A 10,544-nucleotide genomic window follows, 5' to 3' on the forward strand; every position below is an offset into this window, starting at 1 on the left:
CCACAACTGTGTGTGTATATCTATCAATAAATAAATCTATCAAATAAAAAAAAAAAAAAAAAAGTAATGCCTTAACATACTTTCTTAGGAGTCTTTCGTAGGACACTGTCGTGTTTCTTCTTTGAAACAAATAACTAAACTAAGGCTTTTTTTGGAGAAGTCGAATAGGATTAAACAAGCTTAGAGAATGCTTAAAAGGATTATTAAGTTTTAAAATATTTACAGTCCGTTGAAATCTTTTTTATTTATTTAATGTAATTTACATCTGTGCATAATAATAAATACAATAAGTAAATATATGGAATGTTTCATTTACACTTGAAAATCTTGGAAAGGAACCACCCATTGGTGGTACTTCATGCATTAATTTAAATTAGAAGGTCCCGTGGCCATCTTCTTTTCAGACACCTCGGAGAATTATCAGGAATTGTTAAGGATGAGAGATTAAGAACAATTCGTTAAGATGGGTAAGGAGTTTGGAATGAAAAGACGCATATCTGTTTTGGGCCAAATCTGCATCTGGGATGTTAAGGTCTTAGTGGACGAGTTTATTTGTAACGTAATAAGGAGCATCAAGGATTTTACGTAAGATTTTGGATTTTAAGGATTGGGTGTCCAAATTGGTCTGATTATCATGGTGTATTATGATTTTTTGTAGTGAATGAGAAGTTCACAGCGTTTGTCAAGTAGGATTTGAAACCTTACGTTTGATAAAACAGTCATTTTTTAAAAAAATACATCCCATTAATATGAAACGCTACGACTTATTACCAAAACACCACGATATGTAAGTTACATGACTTTACACATTGACCTAAAGATTCCAACGGTCGCCGAATATATTCCAACTTGTTACAAACATCTTCATGACAACAAAACACAAGGAAGAGGTTTGAAAGAACATTGATGAGAGACCTAACAACATAAAAAGCCATAGAAGAGGTACCGCTGGCTTCTTCATATAATTTGTAAAATGTAACAGTCATGCCATCTGCTAATTGACGCATATTTGTCAGGTCCGGATCTAAATATGACAAGAAAAATAAAATAAAAGATCTCGGATTCAAAATAAACTTAATAATTGCCATGACGTGATTAATTCTCTTAACGATCTGACATAATTTATTCGCCCAACAGTTCAGTGGGACAAGTTGCCCACAGTATAGTATCGACATCATAGCAATCGATTCTTTTCCATTACCTCTCCTCTCCTCTTCTCCCCCTTCGTATGTGACCTTATTAGTCAAAGTTTGTCAGGAATCGATTGCGCTAAAGTGCACGGCGTAATGTGCTCTCTTGTTAGATATCACATCTAGCGGCAACTATAAATGGCTGGTATGAATTAGATTCTCTCCTAAGTGACATGTCATTAGCGAAATGGAAAATTGTTTTACTTTTTTCCAATAAATCAGTTTTGCAATAGGACATATTCAAAAAACAGGGTGTTGCAGGGTTCAATGTCATAACTGAAAATAAGAATTAAGGATTTCAAATCAATAAAAAAAATCCTATTTTTGGGGTATTCATGGTCTTTAGTTTAACATGTTAAAGCGTGATAAATGGAAAAACTTATGTTAAATGAAGAAATATTTTCTTCTTTTAGCATATTAAAACGATTTAACATAACAGAGTATGTTACTTAGTCTGCTAAATAGAGAATGACGTCACGCAACAGACCAGCTGAGCTCGTCACCATTTTGTTTGTTGTGGTAGGTTACTTGTTCATAGTTTGTGTTTTGATTGTTTATTGATATTCTTTTGAATGTTTTTAATTCTAATAAAGCAATGGATGACAACAATAATAATACTTTTATGACAGTTGTCAATTAGCTCGTCTTGATTCTCTTCCTCACAAGTCAGAAGATCAACATGGAACTCACTGGCCAAACTTTCACACAACTTCCAAATTTAGGCATGTTGTGACAAATTACTTTGATCAAAACTTAAAAGTAAATAATAACATGAAGTTTTGAAAGGAAGGGTTATAAAACAAGTTGCTCAGAAAATCCGCTAGGAGCTCGTACGCATTTAACATGACTTGAATAGGGCTGCTCACAATCCTATACTTATAACATTTAACATGGTAAAGCATTTTAAATTTAACACATCATGAATACCCCTAATGTGTTCTTGTGATTTTATCGGCTAGTTCATTATTAAAATAAACAAAATAAAGATAGGCAAAATGGAAGCGAGCGTGATTAGCAAACTATGTGCTAGGTAGGGATGCGACATCGATGTCGATGTTTTGAAAACATCGATGTTTTTAAGCCGATGTTTTACGTTTGTCTCAATTTTTCTTTTTTTTTTTTTTTTTCCAAAAGTAACTAAATGAAAACAAAAAATTTACAGTATAAACAATTTCCTTTCAACAATGTGGTGGGATAAAAAAGGACCTCCAACCATCACGCTAACGACGTAATTAAGATAAATTACGACTTGAAAAACATCGATGTTTTAAAATATCTATGCTGAATATTAAAATAACATTACATACAAGTCTTTGCCAAAACTAAATCGATGTTTTTGAACAACCTTTTCAGTAACATAAGGTCTATTCTAACGACTACGTATACTCCCGCCAGTCGGAAGTGGTTTTTGCAAAATTAATGCAAATTGAGAAAAAAAACATCGATGTTTAGAAATATCAATGTTCAATATTAAAATATCGTTGCATACAATACATTGCCCAAAATACATCGGTGTTTTCAAATAACAACTTCAGAAACATAAGGTCTGTTACGATCACGCATTCTACGGCCTGTCAGAAGTGATTTTTGGAACAAAGAATCCAACAACAACTAGAAAAAACATCGATGTTTAAAATATCAATGCTCAAAATTAAAATATCGTTGCTTACAATACATCACCCAAAATACATCGATATTTTTGAACAACCATTTGAGTAACGTAAGGTCTGTTGCTACGACTACACATGGTCCGGCCAGTCAGAACTAATTTTCAATCAAAGAATGGACCATCGACTAACAAAAACATCGATGTTTTAAATATTGTTGCTTACAGTACATTACCGAAAAAACATCGATGTTTTTGAACAACCATTTGAGTAACGCAAGGTCTGTTCTAACGACTACATTTGCTAAGCTAGGTGATACAAATAGTACAACATAACATTTAAATTCAAGTTTCATTATTGAATTTTTATCAGATACTAGTTAATTTAATAACCCTCACATATAATTTCTTTATAAATGTATATATGTGTCATGTTAAATTATTAATTAACCGTTTAAGTTAATTAATAAGATTCGAAACAATGTTCTTACACCTGGGTCTTATAATGTTTTGCGAATATATAAAATCATTTAATGAAATCAGTAATATTTTTTTTATTATTCTTCAGCAGGAGACAAATCGATCAGTATATAATAACTGTGAAAAAAATGAATATTTTATGAGCTGCATGTTAAAAATGTTTACTTTTGTGATTATTATTTAATATCGGAGAAATCGGGGATTTTATAAGCTTTAAACCTTGGCTTGGCAACAGGGAAAATTTGGATTAAAAAAAAAAGCAAGTTAATCGATCCAGTATTTCGAAATTTTATTGTTGACCAAGATTCGAACTATAGCGCTTAATATATTGTTTATCAGCTTGATATGGGGAATAATCTAAAGTGAGCTAAAATACGAATACAACAGTGAAACTCAATTAAAGCGTTTAAAAATAGAATGATAAAATGATCCACTAAATAATTTAAATTCCTTGATATAATAAAAATATCGCATCCCCTTTTATGAGTCCTAAAAAGAAGCTCCTATTACGGAAGGGACTAGAGCGACCTCTATTTCGTCTTTAATGAAACCGATTGCCAAAGGGCGAGCCAATGTTGGAGGAGATAGTTGCCAACTCGTATATTATCTCTACAACTATTATATTAAAACAACAATATTTGAGATTTTATTTAAATTATATTGTGGTTATTGGTAACTACGGACCTGATTTTCGTGCAACTGTATCTATCGAGGTGGCTCTGTATAATTATTTAGTTGTAAATATTTAGTTAGTTGTATTCTTACAGAATGGACTCATCAAACCTATGCTATCTCATTGTATACCTTCAAGTACCAACGGTAGAAAAATGTCATATCTAATCTGAGTTATGAAACAAATTCGTAATGATACTGACTAATTCATGTTTTGTTTTCTGTTTTAGAAGGATTCAGAAAAAAAAAATATTTAGTTCTACTTCCAAGTGAAGATCTAAAGTACTCTACATCAGAAAGCCTCGATTACGATGTTTATACAGGTTAGGTAGTAATCCTCTCGTTAGGAGGAGAATTGACCAGAGTTTTAGGGGAACAAGCTGTAAATCCTCACAGGATGGAAATTTCACTACGTAAAGAACTAGCCTACGGTAGTGAAGAGTGCAAGTCTTACAGGAAATAGCTGTAGGTCCTTACAAAAGGAAGAAAAGATTTAAGAAGAAGGAGAGGTTCAGAGGAGGCAGAGAGAAATAAAGGACAAATATAATTTTTTCAAAAATATCACTACAATAGGAGTATTCATGATGTGTTAAATGTAAAATGTTTTACCATGTTAAATATTATAAGTATAGGATTGTGAGCAGCCCTATTTAAAGTCATGTTAAATGCGTAAGAGCTCCTAGTGGATTTTCTGGGCAACTTGTTTTATAACCTTTCCTCCCAAAACTTCACTTTATTGTTTATTATAGTAATTTATTACAACATACCTAAAGTGGGTGAAAAGTGGAGTTTTTTGAATGTTTGTCCTTTGCATGTTTTGTTGATCTTCTAACTTGTTAGGAAGAGAATCAAGATGAGTTAATTGACAACTGTCATTACAGTATTATTATTGTCATCCATTCCTTTATTAGATTTTAAAACATCCAAAAGAATATTAATAAACAATCGAAATTACTTACTACGAGTAAGTAACCTAACACAACAAACAAAATGGTGACGAGCTCAGCTGATCTGTTCCATGACGTCATTCTCCATTTAGTAGACCTAGTAACGGACTCTCAACCATGTTATATCGTTTTAACTGTATACTGTATTTATTTATTTTTTTAACAAACAAATTTCTCTATTATATCAGCAATAATTATTTATTTGTATCAAACTTAAATGCTTTAATGTTTTCCTTAAAAAAAAAAAAAATTATTTTATATTAACTGTTTATAGAAAACATTAATTGAAAAATTGATCAAGTTAATTAAATTTTATATTCACTCCTTACTTTTTAGAACAGTTGATATATTTTGAGATCCTTAATATTCACATTGAAATGAGTCTGAACAGAACAGAGAAAGAAGCATAGTTTCTCGAGAACGGCTTATCGGATTTTCATTATAGGTATACCAAATTATTGTAAATAAAATTAACAACAACTTCGATTCTTTTTCATATTTGTGATTAAATGAACGGTTTTACAGATAACTATATTAATGTGCGAAATACCTAATAACTTCAATGTAAAGTTGCCGTCAAGGGGCGTGGCCTAATACCCACCCCTTAGCGTCATTGTTACTTAGAAGGAGAGTAGGGTTATAATACCCACTGGTTCATAGATAAATTTATACACCGAATGGTTCTTTCTATGTATATATAAAGATTGAATGCTTCCTTAGTGATTTATTTTGGTTACTTCAGTTTTCTCTGTAATCTTGTTCCAATAAGAGATTTTACTATCATCAGATTGATGGATGTTCAGTACAGATAATGAAGAAGAAAAAATGTAGTACCCATGGATCCACCAATTTAATAATTATCAAAACTCGTGTTAGACAAACCTAGGTATGATAATTCTTAAACAAATTGATGCATTATCACGATCTCCATGTCTCTACCATGCATAAAAATATCTTCCTAGACGACTACCTTTATGGAGTCAATAGAGGATTACATAAAACAAAATGATTCATGAAGTTCCACTCCCAGTTACCGACAGTTAAAGGAGCAGTGACCTACAACTTGGGAAACCCATCCTCAACCCGAAGACTGAAACCCAGACTGCTGCAGGACATCCTGTTATCAATTCTATTATCGACATAACTTCTATTTAATTTTTTTTCTCTCTTCGTCCTTCCCCCCCCCCTATTAGAAGGCAACTGTTTTATTAGGTCCACGAATGTCGTTATTAACTTTTCTCTCTTATTAAGAATTATTACTTTTATCTATTTATTTTATCTTATTTTTTTTTATTATAACGTTGTACATAGTTAGGGGTGTCTTTTTTTTTTACGAGACTATATCCCCGCATAAACAAATTGTTTAAAAAAATCTGTATTTGTTATATCAACCATGGAAAGCCCAACAAGCCCATCTGGTATTAAATAAATAATTAAATAATTGAAAAAATATAACTTATTATCTATAAACATCATTATTGAACACTTTTTAAAACCGACAGCTTCAAGAGAGAAGCAGAAAAACAGTACTACGCTTGCGCTAATGCTTAGCACTAAGTATTTTTCCAACACGAATCAAAACGATGATAGTTTTGAATCGTGTTGGAAAACACAAATTATTGAATTAATAATTTTTCCTCTTTTTAACTGTTGTTAAATAACCATGACACTGTCATCTTCCGGTATTTCGTTATTCGGTAATTCGTTGGTTCGTATATATTTTTAACTCTTCCTATCACCATTTGTCATCACCCTCTCACACGCTTTCTTCCTCTAAATTTTTCTACTTTTTATTTTTACCCTCTCGTAACGTTTTCTTTATAACAAAACACTTTGTCATTGTAGTAACGGCTTTTTTTAAATTCTGAGTTTGGCCGTCATTAGCGCATTATCCATTAGGCGTTTGATCTTCAAGCGAACAGGTTCGTTTTTATTCTTTTTTTGTTTCCTTCCCCTTTCTTTATTTTACTCTTACCCCTTATTTTCTCCACTTTTAACCATCTTCCTTACCCGCGTTATAAGTTTTATTCACTATACTTATAATTTGCCTCTTTATCATCTATTATTGTTACATATATTTTCTTCCTCTCAATTTTCATTTTCTTTTCATATTTCAATTTTTAAATTAATAATAACTAATATGTTGTTCATACTTTCATACGTTCATCATCCACGGTCAACTATCTCTCATAATTATTGAATTAATAGATAAAGATAAAATGAGTCAACAAGTCTCCGAGAAAAGCCGTTTGTTATTATTCACATTTTTGTATTTCAGGTACCTTGTAGAGTAAAACATCAAATTTTGAGAAGAAGTAGATTGAATTAGTTTTCTCTTGATCTCTTTGAAAGCTATTATTATTAAATTATTTAAAATGATAAATCATAAAAACAAACAATAAATAGTAGTCTAATGTAAATATTGTTAAAATTGATCGTAAATAAATTAACAAATAAAAGCTTCACTTAGAAATAAATTAAATGGTTTGAAACTTCACATTCTCATCTTTAGGTTGTAGCAGCGCTATCTATGAGCAATTTAAAGAACTACCACCTTCATTGCCACCCTAACAGAGAGCGCCAGAATGCTCTTGAAAAACATAATTTTTTGTTAATTTAATTTTGAATCGTTTAATATTTTTATTTATAAACCATGTAAATATTATCTTGATTTTAAACATTTTTCAATCAATAAACCCAAACAAAAGAATATAATGATACACAGTAATTTCTTACAGGTTGCTTCTATCTGGCCTTTGTATTCCTAGCAGATTGATTACTCCAGAGTACCATCTATTCTATACCTCTTGGGAAATAGCAAATAGTTACATAAGATCAGTCTTCCATTAGCATATCCTTCTGTTTAAACTCCTATATTTCATCAGCAAAATATAATTTTGTAGTTTTAACAGATTGTAGGAGTGTAAATAGTAATATAAACAATATCAGTAATATCCAAATGGTAATAATAAAAAACCATTATCATGCAATTAAAGGAAATAAACAAATAATATTTAAGTGAATTAAGGGTCACACAAGGATTACAGATAACATGGCAATTGATGTAGATGATGGCAATAGTCATGTAGATCAGTCTTTTGTAATGGATTGGAAGTTTGGACCGTTTGTCTAGTAAATGTTGTAATAGTCGGAATCAACGAGCAGTTTCCTGTCTTTTCAGTCTTGTATGAGGATTCCATGTCAGTCATTTGTCCAGATTTTCATAAATTTTTAAATCTAAAAACAAAAATATATCACACAGTTATGGAATAGTATATTAGTAAATCAGATATATTTGAAATAATAATAGCAGTAACAAAGGGATAAAGCAAACTGTCCTATACTACATGCTGTATGGAATAAACCATGTCACTCACAGAGGGAAAAAAAAAATTCCTCCACTATTTTTTTGTATTATCCGATGTTCTTATTTTATGCTAATTCCTAATGGTCACCTCCTCTATCCTACACCTTTCTTCCTATCATAAGGACCTACAGCTAGTTCCTGCAGGACCTGTCATCCTCACTTCAACTATAGACAAGGTCCCTACAGAGTGAAGTTTCCATCCTGGGACAAACTCATCCCGTAATTTTTTCACCTAACCGATGAACATGCATTGTCGAGGCTTTCTGATTTAATTTACCTCATCTCTCTAACTGGTAACAGGATAGTAACAGAATTTAATATAAAGAGCCACCTGAACAAGATGTATCTACAGAATTATTCTTTTAATTTTGATGATTCTTGAGGTACGCTAAAATAATAAACAAAAACATCACTTTTTTTTGTTAATGTTTCAAAAACTATTAGCAATTACAAAGCCTTCATCTTAAACAAAATTGTAGTAGATGAAGTTTACTGTAAAAACAATTTATCCATGTTTTTGCATTCTAATAGAGTATCATGTGGTATATCGTTAATCCGTTTATTCAATCTCATGAGCGAAATGTGAAAATCATAAGGTTTATTGTCGGAAATGATTTGTAGAGGGGGCAATAGAAATTTACTGAGCTTGATGTAGGAAATATTAATAATATTGGAAGTGCTGCTAGGAGAGTGGTGGGGTGGGTACAAGGTTTAAAAAACTTTTATAACCAAATAATGACATAATATTTTAATTGTTGCATAATTACAGAAATAACGCTAGAGTTGTTTATGAAATAAATAATTCAATAATTATTGGTTAAATTAATTAAGTGTTGCAATTTAATCAACATTAAAAAACTGTCAAATTCAAAATAAATCTATTATTTCATTCATTACCTCATTTATTACAAGAAGACCTTGCTTCCTGTTTTTATGGACAGTTGGGATTTAAAAATAAATATTACTAAAAAATAATGCATATCATTTATTATTAGTCAGTTTCATAATGAAATCCAATAGTATTAATCCATAAATACAAATACACAAACTATAAAGTTCAAGCACTAATACATTTTGTTTTATGGAAGGGGCGACTATTAGTGATATTACAGGAGTTTGAAAGTGAAAAATTATCTGGCAGAATTGAATAAGTCAGTGAAATTGTAGCAAATACAAACTACAAGATTAATAATATTAGTTTATACTTCATTATGAAACAGGGCCTAGGTAGCGTGCGCAATGGTAATCTCAGAGTTATTTTTTCCAAGATGCTAATTTAACACAAAATACTTCAAAATTAAGATTTAAAAAATAAATAAAAGGAAGATAGTCAGGGTGTGGTCTAAATAACTCTAATAGAAAAGAAACTATATATTATGGGCCAAAGTTTCATCCCACCTTACAAAGCTAAAATTATACAGATACAACTAAAATTAAGTAACAGAGTAAGAGAATATTTATATATTATTGTTCTGTTTAAATGGAAGACTTGAAACAACCTACAATCATATGGCTAGTTGAAACACCAGCACCCCATGTGGCCGAGAAAACAAAAGGCACTCACACTCGTTAGCGAGCCTTGGCCAGAGGCGGTCTTCTTTTTTTCTTCACCTCTATTCTGCTAAAAAATTATGAGTGAGTAAGGCACTGCTGAAGAGCCCTCTGGAAGCCGAGGAGAGACTAGATGAAGGGAAATGGAAGCATTAAAGCATGGAGTAAATTCACATAATTAACACTGTCATCATCATTAAACCCCAGTCAAAATTAATTATTTCTAGCAATATATGTTCATTTTGGCCACCCTTCATTCCTAAAATAACAATGGATTTAGTGTTTAACCATTCTCTCTTGTTCAACCAACCTCTATTAATAAATATATTATCTTTCTGTCACCTTATGCTTTATTTTATTAAATTAATTTCATACAGTCCACTAAAAATTCAACCAACAATTCAAAATTGAAGGAGTGCCTGGCATTGGGTTGAAGGCGCACTTCATACAATTATGTCATTATGAATATTTATATATTATTCTCTTAATATTCTACTACTTAATTTATTTTATACCAGATCGGCCTTACATGGTTGATATAATCGTTACATTATATATATTGTAATATGCTCTTTTTGAGTAAATAGTATATTTTGATGTATAAAGGGTTTTTAATATGTTTTATTTTATGTATCATTTTAAGATTGCTAATTTGTTTTGTTTATCCAAAAAGCAAGCTAACCAATTTTTATTGTCTATAATAACTTCGTGATTCAAAACAAAACCAAGAT

This window comes from Halyomorpha halys, unplaced genomic scaffold (genome assembly GCF_000696795.3).
Source record: "Halyomorpha halys isolate HHAL.00 unplaced genomic scaffold, Hhal_1.1 Scaffold443.1, whole genome shotgun sequence".
Classification (NCBI taxonomy): domain Eukaryota; kingdom Metazoa; phylum Arthropoda; class Insecta; order Hemiptera; family Pentatomidae; genus Halyomorpha; species Halyomorpha halys.